Source organism: Malus sylvestris, chromosome 5 (genome assembly GCF_916048215.2).
Source record: "Malus sylvestris chromosome 5, drMalSylv7.2, whole genome shotgun sequence".
Taxonomy (NCBI): domain Eukaryota; kingdom Viridiplantae; phylum Streptophyta; class Magnoliopsida; order Rosales; family Rosaceae; genus Malus; species Malus sylvestris.
This window is the reverse complement of record NC_062264.1, coordinates 38870621-38885579: the sequence shown is the minus strand read 5'-3', so window position 1 is coordinate 38885579 and position 14959 is coordinate 38870621. Positions and strand designations below refer to the sequence as shown.

General features: G+C 34.1%; 1 long non-coding RNA gene across 6 annotated transcripts; it reads right to left on the bottom strand.

Annotated features, from left to right (window-relative positions):
• Window positions 1-10682: 10682 nt before the first annotated feature.
• Window positions 10683-13758, bottom strand: LOC126621092 (uncharacterized). 6 transcript variants are annotated; one of them, XR_007622788.1, is made up of 7 exons: window positions 13433-13747; window positions 13208-13270; window positions 12900-12998; window positions 12661-12715; window positions 12112-12315; window positions 11711-11868; window positions 10683-10908 (listed from the first exon to the last, which is right to left on the bottom strand). It is a non-coding gene; the product is annotated as an uncharacterized LOC126621092 (long non-coding RNA). The 6 variants fall into 6 exon arrangements; XR_007622792.1 differs by having other exon boundaries at window positions 12112-12240; window positions 13433-13740; XR_007622791.1 differs by lacking the exon at window positions 10683-10908 and adding an exon at window positions 11014-11167 and having other exon boundaries at window positions 13433-13758.
• Between the last annotated feature and the right edge of the window lie 1201 nt (window positions 13759-14959).

Genomic DNA, 14959 nt, shown 5'->3' with positions numbered 1-14959 from the left:
CTCTCTCTCTCTCTCTCAACCTTTTTTTGGTTTGGTTTTGTTTTGTTTTGGACTGGATTGGAAGTTCTGGCTAGCTTGTTAGCTTTGTTATATGTACTTTTCCTTGGGCACCAAGGGATCCAAACCCTAGCGGGTTAATATCTCATTCATTCATTCGGAGTTGGTATCTCTGCAACTCCAACCAACCAATCTTATGGCTTTGTTTAGATTTTCTGCCAAATATTAGTTATGTTGCCAAAACATAAAAAGGTACTGATATCTGCACTTTCCTATTATCAGCATTCGTCATTTCCTACCAAAGAAGGTTTAAGTCCTAGTATTTTTTTGTCCGTTTATTTTTCGTATTATTGAGTAATCTAAATTGTTACAAAATAATTGATAATCTCAATACAATTTCATTTTTATTTTTTTTATCTTTTTACTAAAAAAAGTTTTTTTCTTTGGAAAAAAAAAATTTGTTTCGATAGAAAATGTTATTTTAAACGTATTTTAAGTAACGATTTTAAAATTTTAAACCTGTTGTCCCTTTGGCTTTTTTTCTGGTGGTACAAAAATATCTAGCTCTTGTTTGGGCATAAAAGAAATTTACAAGCAAGAAACAAAAGAAAACTCATTTTTCAATTACTTTTCTTACAAGCATTTAGGTAACTAGGTTTATGACCTTGTACCTTCTTCTTGTAACTGTGCATATTTGTATGCGGTAGGTCATACAAATCGTCCACATTCGTTAATTTGTTAATAAAGAACAGAGAAATTTTATTTGGACCAAAGTTGTTAGCTCTACACCCAATTAATATTTTCTCTCCATTAAACTTCCGAATTTGTTCTTTGAAAAGACGATATTATTTATACTAAGAGGAAGGGGTGAACACTAATGTGGTTCAAATTTGCCTTTGGCAATAATCGAATCTAAGACCTCTCACTTATAAGTGAAGAGGAATACTACTAGACCGTTGTACTAAGTGGCAACTTCCAAATTTGTTCTTAAACAAATAAAAATAAGAGTTAATCTTAGTTTACTACCTTAAAGTCTCTTAATTTTCAACATTTGGTACAAGAAATTTTTTTCGTCCCGGTTTGATACCTAAAGTTATAATTATGGGACACTTTCACATATCCGTTAAATTTTATGTCAGAAACTCCGTTAATTGATGACTGGACGTCACATGTCAATATAGGCTCACATGTAAAAAATTAAAAATTAAACAAAATGAGAAAACCAAAATCCATCTTCTTTCAAGGACCAAACCAAAATCCACCTCTAATTCCACCAAGAATATCAATCCCACATCAAAACCCTCAAATTCCACCAAATCTGCCAGCACATGTCTCTAACCTTGTGTTCCTCTCCTCCAGACTCCTCGATGTCGTCGCCCCCTCCATTTCCTGCAATCTTCTTCCTAAACTTCAAGATCTCGTTTTAGAGCTTCGAGATCTCAAAGTCGGTGAGGGACTTGTGGAGATGGACGGTCTTGGACACGACATTGGCAACCTCGAATGAGAGAATGCTAATGGTTTGCTTCTGGGTTTTGGCGGCGGCAACACCGACACATGGTGGCTCATCTGCTTCAGTGCTTCGATTCTTCCCTCTCCTCGGGTGGCTCGCGAACCGGAGCTGCTCCGGATCAGTTTCATATTCAAGTTCCTCATATTTTGGGGTTAAGTTTTTGCAAAGGGTGGAGGTGAAGAAGGTGGAGGAGAGAGAATGGAAGGGAGCAAATGGGTGGCTGCAGAGGAGGAAAGAAGGGAGAAAGCAGATGGGTGGGTGCGGAGGAGAGAAGGGAAGGAGAAGGGAAGCAGAGGTTGGGGGAGAAGGGAAGCAGAGGTTGGGGGAGATAGGGGTAAGGTAGGAGACAGATCGGGTTTACAGGGAAAATAATTTTTAATTTTAGGTAAATCTCAGTTTACTACCCTTAAATTTCGTGGTTTTCAACATTTGATACATGAAATTTTTTTCGTCCCAAAGTCATACCTAAAGTGTTAATTTTAGGACAGTCTCATACATTTTTTGGTCTGGCTGTTAAGTTTCCCGTTAACTGATGATGTGGTGCATATGTGGATAATGATTGGACACCACGTGTCATTAAGGGATTCACGTGGAAATTAAAAATTAAAGAAAAGTAAAAAAAAAAATATATATATATATATATATATATAAACAAAGAACAAATCCCCTTTGTCTTCCCCAAAATCCCCACCCTCCCATCCCCACATAGCCCTTATAAGCACTTTGCACCTTTGTGGCAGCTTGCTCTTGCTTGATTGTCTCGAGATCTTCCTAAGAAGTCGAACTCAAGATAGTTTGTGCTTGCCTATCTTCCTTCGCATATGACATTATAACCCCATCATTCGGCAATTTTTCAGCTACTGTGATCTCAGAACCCACTTCATTACCAACAAAGTTTCAAGGGCTCACAACTAAAAAAAAAAAAACCCAGATTTTCTTTATCTTCCCCAGAATCCTCACCGGTGCCTACCCTCTCACCCCCATCACCCACCCCTTCCCCTATCCCCCATCACCCGCAACTACTTCCCTCCCTATTGCGCCTCTATCTTAGGCGAGAACCTCCCCGCTGAAATGCAGAAGGACCTGAAAACGACACCAGCTGCAGGAGGACCCGGAAATGATGTCGTCGTGCTCGCATGATTATTATACCCATCAGCAACACTGCGCCCACAGACATTGGGTCCCACTCATCTCTAATCAGCGACGGTCACGCCCAATTTAAACCTAGAAAGAGCATCAGGACCTCCTTATCACTGCAGCCAAACACGAACCAAATACCACATCCATCAGGGTTTTCTTCGAGTGAGGAAGAGTGTTGAAAAAGAATAAGATAGTTGGGGAAAGAGAATCGTGCGAGAGAGAGTGTGTTCGGGCCTAACAGCGACTTGAGGGTGGGAGAAAGGGTGGGTGATGGGGTTGGGAGGGTGGGGATTCTGGGGATGACGATGCAGATTTGGGTTTTTTTTTTAACTTTTCTTTAAATAATTATTTTTTTGAATTTTAAATTTTCACGTGGTGCCCAGTCATTGTCCACATGGGCGTCATGTCATCATTTAACGGAAGACTTAATAGCCAGACTAACGGATGTATAAGACTGTCCCAAAATTAACACTTTAGGTATGACTCTGGGACGAAAAAGACTTCATGTACCAAATGTTGAAAACCACGAAACTTAAGGGTAATAAACTGAGATTTTCCCTTTAATTTTTTAATATTCATGTGGGCCCATGTTGATACATGGCGCCCAATCATTGTCTACGTGGGCACCACGTCATTAATTAACGAAAGATCTGACAGAAAACTTAACGGATGTATGAAAGTGTCCTAGAATTATGACTTTAGGTACCATACTAGGACAAAAAAAAAAACTTCATGTACCAAATATTGAAAACCAAGAAATTTCAGGATAGTAAACTGAGATTAATCCTAAAAATAAACAATATTGAAGTCTAATTTGGATCTCTACACCCAATAAACCCCACCCCACCACCACCACAGCACACCTCCATTGATTCTGACGAACCCAACTTAAACTCTAACAACACTTAAATCAACAAATTAAGAGTGGAGAACAAATGGTTGAGGAGTCCCAATGTGAGGCTTAAAGCAAACTTAAACTGCAAAAGTTATTCTTTCTTTCTTTCAATCACCATAAGCACCTTGGACTGAGAACATAAGAAACCATAGGGTTTAGCGATCCCCTCTGCACCGTATGCATAAGCACCTTTTTCTTCATATATTGATTTACGAAAAGGAAATTAATGCTCTTATTCTTATGAAAAGTGGGAAAGCCAAGGAAAAATATCCCCACCACCCGACTCCCATTATTTTCCAATTATTAGTTAGGTCCAAAGAAAGAGAAAACAAAAACAACAATGGTTGTGGTGCTTGAATTGGGTTCACCGGAAAAAAATGGCGGTGTAGAGTGATGTGAGTTTAGGATTGTTGGGTGTAGAGATAAAATATTTCAATACTTAATTTTCCGATTCTTATTTATTTAAGAGAAAATTTGGAAGTTTGGTGGAAAAAATTTGTTAGTTGGGGGTAGAGCTAAAAAAGTTGGGTTCAAATAAAATTTTTTTAAAAAATATTCCTTTATCATAGTTTTTATACTATATTTGTACTATTTCTTTAACAAAAATGAAACCACGTATATTAGTGAACTTTATCCTTATTAAAGAAATAGTACAAATATGATATGAAAAAATACGGTAAACATATGTAATCAGTGGAATAATAAGATTTTCCCTAACCTAGAAAGAAAAGACAAATAAATAAAATACTACAATGGAGAGGTCAATAACCAAAAAGTGCTTTTAACGCAACGATCTCCTTCTCAAACGCAATATTTTGGGCGGGGAAAAACTTTGGGTATGATCAAATGTTCGGCCCCAATTATCCATGGCTTTTAGCCCGGACACCAATTGGTGGAGCCCAAGGAAAGTGGGCCAGATCTGCGTGAAACCCAGCAGGCCATTTTTCAAAAGAACTTTTAAATTAAAAGGAGGCTTGAAAACTTGGTATTAAATATGAATTTGCTTTTAATTAAGGTGTTAGCCTTTTCATAGTGATTTAGGTGAGTGTGATATATATATATATATATATATATATATATATATATATATTAATTAGCCATTTTGGGTTTGATTTATGTAACATTATTGTTATATTAGTGTGAGTTCAGTATTTCAATATATTTGTACTTTGGTAGCAATTTTCATTTGTCTTCAGTCTTGACGAAATTGTACTTACGAAACAAAATAACACCTTGGATTAAGGCCGGAGCTTCATGGACCCATGAGATGGGGGGCGTGGGTTCGCCTAATGAATCTCTAATGCCTAAGTCAGTTTATTTGAAAACTGAGGAAGTAGGGCTTAGGTGTACAAGAAGTTGGTGGAGATAGATTATTAATAGATAGGTGATCGTCCATATGTGTTTTATCTTACACGTGGCGGCACTCCATTGGTCAAGAATAATACCAAACATATTAATTATTAAATATTATCTTGAGATTATCTTAGAAATATTCTTGCTTAGATGTGATTAGGATTCCTTACCTTTTTGAATTGATGTTCAATCAGAATAGTCTTAAAGAGGGTTAATTACACTAACACCCCTTGAGGTTTATCCTTTTTCCACAAAACCCCCCTCAGGTTTGAAACATTACACCAACACCCCTTCACGTTTTAATTCACTTTCACATCCACCCGTTAAGGATCCCTTAAGGATGATATTACCCTTGTAGTTAATTATTAAAAATAAATTTATAGATAAATAAATCAAAAATTACATTGAAACATTAGAAAGAAAAAAACCAAGGAAATCCTCTTGTAAGATTTATCAATGTGGGAAATCGGCATCTAACTTCTCTAGAGGCTATTGATTTTCTAGATAAGCTTCTTCGTTATTATCAGCTGAAAATTCTTACAGCAAGAGAATCAATGGCTATGCATGTTATTGAACCATTAGTAAAAAAAGACCTTGTAAATATGCCCCTTTGTCTTTGGGTGGAGCCTGTGAACAGTATGAGATCAACAAAGGAAAATATTTGTCTAACTTAGGATGTTCACTGCATCCCTCGTTTTCAAAGTTTTAATGCTTTGAGAGAGAGAGAGAGAGAGAGAGAGGGAGGGGGGGGGGGGGAGGAGGGGGTGTGCTGGCTAAGCAATTGGAAGGGAAGAAGAGATACGATAACATATTCATTTAGGGTGCTGGCCAAGAAATTGGCAGGGATGAAGGGATACAATGACATAAGACATGCATCTAGGTTTTCATTTTATTTTTTTAATGTTTTAATATAATTTGTTTATTTTGATTTTTTTTTTCAATTTATTTATAAAAAAAACTAATTAACTACAAGGGTAATTTTATTCTTAAGACCATCTTCAATCCTTGGGCTAAAGGCCAAAATTTTTAGCCCAGAAACATATTTTCTGCTCCAACCCTTATGGCATAAAATTTTAGTCCGGAATTATTAAAAAATGAACTTAGGCTAATTTTTTTTCTTAAATCAATTTAAAAAAAAATATGTAGATTATTGTAAATTAATTTTACGAATATTTTAATCTAAAAAAATTTAAATTCCGATAAACATTTGGCATTTAGCCCGAGGGGAAAGCTGGGGGGAATTTGGCCCAGAAATAACATTTGACATTTAGCCTAAAATTTTAGCTTGAGTTGGAGAGTGTTTGGGGGGTAATTTGGTTTTTAGCCCAGGATTGGAGATGGTCTAATGGGTGGATGTGAAAATGAATTAAAATGTCAAAGAGTGTGAGTGTAATGTTTCAAACTTGATGGAGTTTTGTGAAAAAACGATAAATCTCAAGGGATGTTAGTGTAATTAACCTGTCTTAAAGAAACAATTTGATAATTAATTCTATTTGTAATGCTTTTGACTTTTCTTACTTGTCATGAGCAAAGAAGTTGGGTAAATGTCGTAGTCTACTGCTATAGCCTCTAGAGATGTTGGACTATGTGTGAAAATCTTTGTGGGCCCTCGTGATGAAGTTCTCTTCCTAGTGTCCCGTGTATGATCCGTTCCCTTAAGGAAACCCTTGGTTGAGGCTTTCATTCATTATAACTGGATGAAATGTTCACTTCGGATTGTTATTTTATTTTTAACTCGGTCTGAGTTCTTATGATGTATGAAGTAGTTCATGTGTTAAAAGAGAAAAAATCTCTACCATGTCAACTAGCTTTGGTCATAGCAATTTCATCCATACATGCTATACTTAACCTAATATGTTGTTTTATAAATTCTATACACAATATTATATTGTACATGAAAAAATGTTTTCTGCCTAGAACAATGTATAGAGAAGTCATTGTAGAGCATTAAGCTTCTAACAAGAGACCTTATTCTCGAAAGCGATTCTCTCCGGATTGTCTTAGCTTTGCAAGAGCAATCCCTCAACCTCTCGCCGGTTGACCCTATATTGAGATGCAAAGGGTTTGCTAGACCGAACTACTGGAGATTTCATTACACCATAATCGTGTATTTATTATTTAACGGGAAACTTGGCAAATAACCGTAATCCTCAAGTTGAAATAGTTACTCATAACCGTAATCCTCAAGTATATACTAACAAATAACCGTGATTAACCATACTCGCAGGTATTTTGGCCGTCCCTTGAACATTTGAAGCATGCACCTCCAACATATATATATGGTCGCATTCTGAAGCCGAAATCGAAAGGGAGCAAAATTGAAAATGTTAATAATGTTTCTGATGGTGGGGAAGTAATTATTTAGGAGTATGTTTAATTCACATTTCACATTATGTTGAATATACTTTGCGTTTACTTTTTGAATCAATATTCTTCTTAATACATATCAAATACTTTCCTATACTATCTTCGAATATTTCACATTTTATACATACATCCAACATGTCTTCCCTCATTATTCCTTCTCCCCACGCCTCCATCTTTCAAGACTCTCATTAATCATGTAAATGCTAATGATATGAGGTGGACTACATGGTATTTGATTGTTGGTTTATGCTACTAGGAGAGCACAAGTCCAAAATTTGCATCCCTTCTGTTACTCATTTAGAACCAATAATCTCTCAAAACTTTGACCGAAAAAGAACAACGGAACATATGGGTGATGTTTTTTTTTAGAGAGATTAGGTTCTCATCCCTCTTTTTGTTACTCCATTGATTAAAACCTTATTACTTTTCAATTTTTGATAAAGGTCCCTAGGTTTTAATAAACGTCATTAATTATTTCAATAATAAAATATTTTTTATTTCTAAATATATTCATATATTGTTAGAAATGTTACATATGGTATATTTATATTTATGGCAAAATTTTCTATCATATATTTTCATTTTTAGTTGGGAACTTTGCGCAAGTACCACCTAAACTTAAAAGCATGTGCACCAATACCACCTGAACTTTCAATTGTAGTTTTTTACCACCTGAACTCTTTTAGTTGTTGGAATCTACCACCTACCGTTACTTGCCATCCATTTTACCGTTAAAGCATTTCCCTTGTGGGGGTATTTTCATCAATTAACTTCACATGGCTGGTTAGAATAAAATAACTCCTAAATAAAGATGTCCAAGTCAATATGGCGCCAAAATTGGACACATAAGTCAAATCCCCAATTTTGTAAAAAATTACTAGATTTTTGCATAAATTAGTTGAGTATACTATAGTTATGATTGCTTAGTCCTAAAACATTTTTTCTCTAGGATGGCAAGCCAACTAATGAACAATGTCAAGCCTCCAACAGTTAGATTAGGAGACAACTCGTGAACCAAAATCCTTGTTGTTGCTCTTCTTAGAGGGGGTAAAATAATTGGTGTGGTGGGGAAATGATGACTATCCATTGCTTTTCGTGCATGTAAAACTAGTTTTTTTCATCATAACGATAGATTCATGATTTTGTAATTCTATAAAGTTTAAAAACAATATAAATCACCCATAGTAAACTTGTGCTTCATCAACTATAACAAATAAGTTATGGGAAATTAGGCATATACTAAATACCAAAAATTGTGCTTCATCAAACATAGTTGTTTTTCTTTCTCTCCATGAAACCCTTCGTGTCCTGCTACAACAACAACCCTCCATATAAAGTGATGTGAGGAAATTTAGAAAGTTAATTGACAAAAATGCCCTCACAAGTGTTATGTTTTAATAGCAAAATGGATGGAAAGTAAAGGTCGGTGGTAGATTCCAACAATTGATAAAATTCAAGTGGTAAAAATGCAAAATTAAAAGTTTAGGTGGTATTTGCGCAAATGCTTTCAAGTTCAGGTGGTACTTGTGCAAAATGTCCTTTTTAGTTTGTGCACTTTTCTAATTTGCAACCTTTTTTTAATGTGTACCAATTTTCTTTTCAGTTTTAATTTGTACCCATATATTAATTTCTTTTTGTGCCCATATTTTATGAACTTTTATTTGTATTTGTACCCATATTTTTTAATTTCTTTGTACCCATTTTTAATTATGCTAAATGTACCCATGCTAATTATATGTATTATTTTATGTTTTAAAACATTTCAGTATTTATTTTTTTAAATGTGTTAATAATTTTGTGGGTCATTATTTTTTTGCTATAATTTTGTGAAGAATAAGATTACTCTATTATTGATTTTTAAGCATTTATTATATTTTAAATATATTATTTGAATTTGTTTAAATTTCATAATGTGCGGGACATTAAATGCATAAATGCATGAGTTAAATCGCTTAAATGATGCTAAGGACCTCAAACAAATTATTTAAACAAACAAAGGTTTCATTCGAACAATTAAGCTGATTAGGGATCATAACCAAAATGACCCTCTTCTTTTTCCAAAGTTATAACGGGAAGATAACGGGTTCAATTTTTTCTAGTGGACAAAACTAAAAGAAAGCAGTGCCAAGCTTATTATTTGGAGAAAATTTTGTGTCTATGATAACGGATTTATTCATATTTGTTTTTATTTAGAAAAACGAATGTACGTGTGGTTACGAAAATCGGGAGGACCAGGGCAATAACGTAAAATCAAGTGCAATGACGTTTTAGAATTTATATAACAGACCTCATTTAATGAGACAAAACTTGGTTATTGCCATTGTTGTTGTTGTTTTAGGGTTTAGGATTCTATCAATTTGGATGTTTCTATCAATTAGGGGTTTTAGAATTTTAGGGTTTAATTAGATAACCCTGTAACAACAAGCAAAGGAAAATTTTCATATAAATAAATAATTATTTCATATTAAGGTACACGAGTTATTTAATAATAATTTTTTATGTCACACGAATTTAACAATATGTAGGATGTTGTTAATAAAAAAAACCCCAATATAAAAAAAAATTACTTTGCACACATAACTGCAAAAAAAATTAACAATATTTGGAATTTCAATTTATGTGTCATTTTAATTTGTGCATGAAGAAGATTTATAGAGCATTATAATTTTTTAATGGACTAGTTGACGGCGAAATCACCACACCGCAGTTCAGAATTTCAAAAGTTGAGAAAATTCACAAGGACATTGTATTTGCATTCGTACAATTCATGAAAGGCTATGGATTGAAGAGGTAGATTCATGACAGTCTGGTACTGATTGTTCAAGAATATGAGTTTTCCTCTTTAATTTCTCCGATTACATTTTCACTCTGATTTCAATTTCACCGATTTTCTTTCATCTCCCTTTCTTGTCTATGTCTATGTTGTTTTCTTGTGCCTTGTGCTTATATAAAAGCATCATTCAGATCCACACAAAAATTCTTGATTTGAATTTGGGATGTTCTTGGCTAAAACTTGGTGGATTTAAGAATTAATTAGGTTTCAATCTTAAACTAAACCGTTAACAATTGTTCCTAAACCGCAGTGCTTCATTGATGTCTCCTTAGGATTTTGGATGGTGTAGAACGCCATTGGAGCGAAGGACAAGAACCAGAGACGGCAACAGAAGCTAACATTTGACGGAGACTTTTTTTTATCGCCCATTGCTTCAGATTTTTTAATAATAAAATTTAATTACACAAGAGAGTAGTTGTGTGTTTTATTTTTTTTCTTTTTTAATATTTATGAGCCCACCGTTTCGGAATATTTAGGAAGCAATTAAACTTCAAAACAAGAAAGCCACGTGTTTTGTTTTTATTAGCTTGGTACATATACAATGTGGCGTGCCGGGAATCTGAAAATTTTTCTCGAAAACAAGAAAGTGACGAAATTAACTCAGACATGCACTTTTATCATTTATTAATTTATTGAATGCATATGTTAATCTAGAAAAAATTGTTGTTTAATGGGCTGGGAAATTGAACAGACAAAAAATTGAGGAGAGAGAAAATGAGGCTTCAGAAGATGAAGGGTTCTCCAGGCCAAGGATTAGTGTTGACTAGAAAATGTGACCCGCGCGTTGCTGCGGGAAGTCAGACTCCTGCGTTGCTACAACATTGAAAATTATAACATATTATGGTTAAAACATATAAAAGATCATGTATCCAATGATTGTAGACCTAATAATCATGCACTCAACACTGAACACCTAAATGTCATCAAACCAAAGTAAACTTTCATTTAACTAAGTTCTTAGCACTTCAGTTAAATCTCAAGTTAAAAAAAAAGTAGTTCAATTTGACTAAAATTACACGGAGGGAGAAAGACAGAACAAACAGTTGCTGAAAGGTGTACAACAACACTGATCCTGCAAGTCAAATATGAAAAATGTTCAAAAGAGTGTAAAAGCTCAAATTATTCCTAGCATCAGTAGATTAACAATGAAGAAACAAAATTCATTTAAGTTTACATTGCTTGTCGGTTGGCAATTCAGCATGGGAAAAAATGCAAGAAAAAAATATTGTTAAAGCGAATAAGTGAATAAGAATGAACATTATATTTAGCATATCATGAATATGCATGTGCATGGTAAATACTAAGCAAGAATATGGATAGGCAAACAGTAACTATCAATTAACCATTTTAATTAACACTTTAAAAAAAATTGTTTTAAAGTATAAAAAATATTATTAAAAAAATATTCTATATACTATACAGACACAATGAGTGAAAATATATACCATTTGACAATACAAAATCAAGCAATGTCTAAAGATGATAAACAGATCCTAGATAGTGTTTCTTACAGAAAGCAGAACCATTAGATCATATGCATTGAAACAATTAACAAATTTTCAATGGGCAATACTAAATGTTTATTACTTAAGATCATTAAATAATGACTGCTCACCTTTTCATCAACCAGTATACAGCGCAGGCCTATATATTTATCGGTCGTTTCTGGAATTCTCGCTCTCCACATTGTACACAGGACTTGAATTTTTACTGCCTTTTTATACGGTTGTAACTGATTGATAGGTGTTGGAATTGCATCTTCCATTCAAGCCACTGAAATTAAATACAAATTTTGTAAATTTGTAAACAGTCATTACAGAAAGTTTAAAATAAACGCTGGAACAACCAACAATTTATCAAACAGAAATTTCATAATACTATTGATTTTGAACACAGATAAAAATAAATAGATAAATAAAATATCAAATTTAGTTTAGTCAGTTTATATTCAGTTTATTGTTGTATTTACGCTGACTATGAAATAATCATCATGAAATGAAAAACACAGATACAAACCTTATATGTGTTCATTTCTTTTTTTTTCATCAGACCAGTTTTCATTCTCTAGCTCTTGAGTTTAATTTTTCTTTCGATTCACTATGTAGATGGGTTCAACCTCCCTTTGTTTTTCCTAGATTTTTTTCACTGAAATACAAACCTGTGTGAGTGCTTAAAAACCTGCATTGGTTATGGATATTAACAGTTGCATAATGTATATACCTGCAACATTAGAGCAGATGAGGAACAGTTAGTATCATCAATAGTACTTGTCATCAACATGAACTTATCATCCAAAGCGGTATTAAATTTGTTTAATTCTTCATCACCTATGATATAAATGAATAATACATCTCAAAAGAATGAAAAAAAAATATACACAAAATATAGTTAACATTGCTTTGTAATTTCATATCAAAAGGGCATAAAAAGTTGGTTGATTCATTTGTGAACTAAATTAAAAACAAACTTAAACGTTAATTTACTAATGAAGAGGTTGATTATTCGATGATAAACTTCACATGCACGCATTGTGTATTTAAGGTGAGCAATTTCAAAATTTTATACCTGAGGCACCTGGAACCGTACATACGAAAGCGCAAAAAAAGATAGCCACTGCTTCCTGAAAATAAAAAAGAACCAAATCATATATACCCACTCTAAAAATCCAAACACAAACACTAATCCATAAGTTAATTATAACCAATTTTTTTTACAGAAAATAGATCCGCAAACGAAACACTACTGAAATAAATTCTAAATTTTGTTCAACAAAAATTTTAAGAGGAGGAACATAAATTATATACCTTAATCAGAAAGGGCTTGCAACGTTTCCAGAAATAAAAAACAACCAAATCATACACCGACACTAAAAATCCAAACACATAAACGATGAACACTTGTCCCTGAAAATTAAAACAACCAAATCACACACCCACACTAAAAACCCAAACAGACAAAGGAAACCGTAAAAATTAATCATCTGTATTGTTCTTTTTTAGCATTTTTATAAAAAAAAAAAAAAAAAAAAATTGAACCAGAAACGAAACAGGACCCAAAAAAATTAAAAATTTTGTTAAAAAAAAGATTTAAGAACAAAACATAAATTATATACCTCACCCAAAAATGGCTTGCAAGCTCGTACGATAAAACCCTAAAATTCAAAGACCAATGTTCCCTGCAACCAAAATCGAAATCAGATCAAACAACCATACACAAAGTGCGAAAAAATTAAGAAAACACTCGGTACAAAATGCCTAGACTTGAATTTTACACTAATCAATTCAAAAAAATTCTTGCTATCCAAACAGAAAATAAAGAAGCGAATGAAGCAACGCACCTAAAACGGTGCGATTGGTTTCGGGAAAAGAGCAGAAAAAAAACAGACGAACGACCTTTTTAGACGACCGGATCGAAATCTAAACGGAAAGACAGGCGGAGAGATATAGAGAGAGCAAAAGAAATGGAAAAGACAGAAGAGAAGAGGAAAGTGAAAAGTGGAAAGGGGAAGATGCTTCCAGCCAAAAAATAAAACAACCAGCCTCTGAACAGAACCCCCCACGATGATCAACACGTGGAAGCTAGAGGTACCAAAAGCAGAGTCAAACCAAAAATTAAAACAAACAAAGGCTAAGCAACAACATTTATGGGAGAGAGAGAGAAAACATAATAATTAAAAAATTAATGGCAGGACAAACAAATTATTTAAAAAATAGAAGTTAAAGCAGGCCACATGGTTTGTGGCACATCAAACACTAAAAAATTATAAAAAAACCAAGGGAAAAACACAGAAACAGAGAGGAAGAGAAGGGAAAAGCAACGGAAGAAAATGGAAGAGCCTTCGAGGACCTTCCCCACCAAAAACGACGCACACAGGTAGAGCACGTGACACAATTAATTCTCACCTTCTCCCAACAGGCGAGATGACAGGGATGCAGGAAAGCATGCGAGGGGAAGTCAGGACAGAAAAAGCGAATAAATATCTCAATTTTTAATAATTGTTTTGTCCATGTATCTAATTTTTTTATAATTTTTTAATGTGTTGTTTGCCACAAACCATTGCAGGATCTGAGTGGAAGACTAAAAAAAAAGCAAAACCTAAAAATAAAATAACCTAAAGGCAAAGCAATGAGAGACAGGTGAGCTTCTCATAAATTTTAATAATTATTTTATGCATGCATCTAATTTATTTATAATTTTTTATTATGTTTTGTGCCACATGGATCGAAGGTGAGATGGCGACAGGGATCACAGGGAAGCAGGAAGTCAGGAGAGAAAAAGGAAACAAATACCTAGAATCAAAAGGGTAAAACGGCAAAGCCGAGCAACACGCGGGTTAAAAAAAACAGATAAGTGAAGGGGGTAAAAACGACATTTCATGTAGCATCTTCAAAATGCTAAAAAAGTGAGCGTTAGATCAGGGGCAAAACCGGATGAGCACTGTTAATGAACAGTGTTTTTCCACCAACGTTTAGTATAGATAGAATGTTGAATAGTTGATGGGTACTGGGAGTGATGATTGGTTTTACTTTTTAATTTTTAATTATTACTTATTTAATATTATTTAACATTGACAATGTTAAATCGAGAGTTAAAAATAAACACACGTGTCGAAATATTAGAAATGAGACATAAACGAGACATAAATTTGGGGATAGTAGATTCTTGATCTATCACAACTTGTATTTTTACACATATAAGCAGGAGCGGATCTACTAAGGGACCAAGGTGGTCCCAGAACCACCCAGAAGTCAGAATAAGTGGTTGTAAGGATCTCTGAGGACCACCCAAGTCTGGGTGTGTGAAGGTAGGCAGCCTGAGGAAGAAGAAGGAGAAAAATTGCTCTTTTTTTTTTCTTAACCCTCTA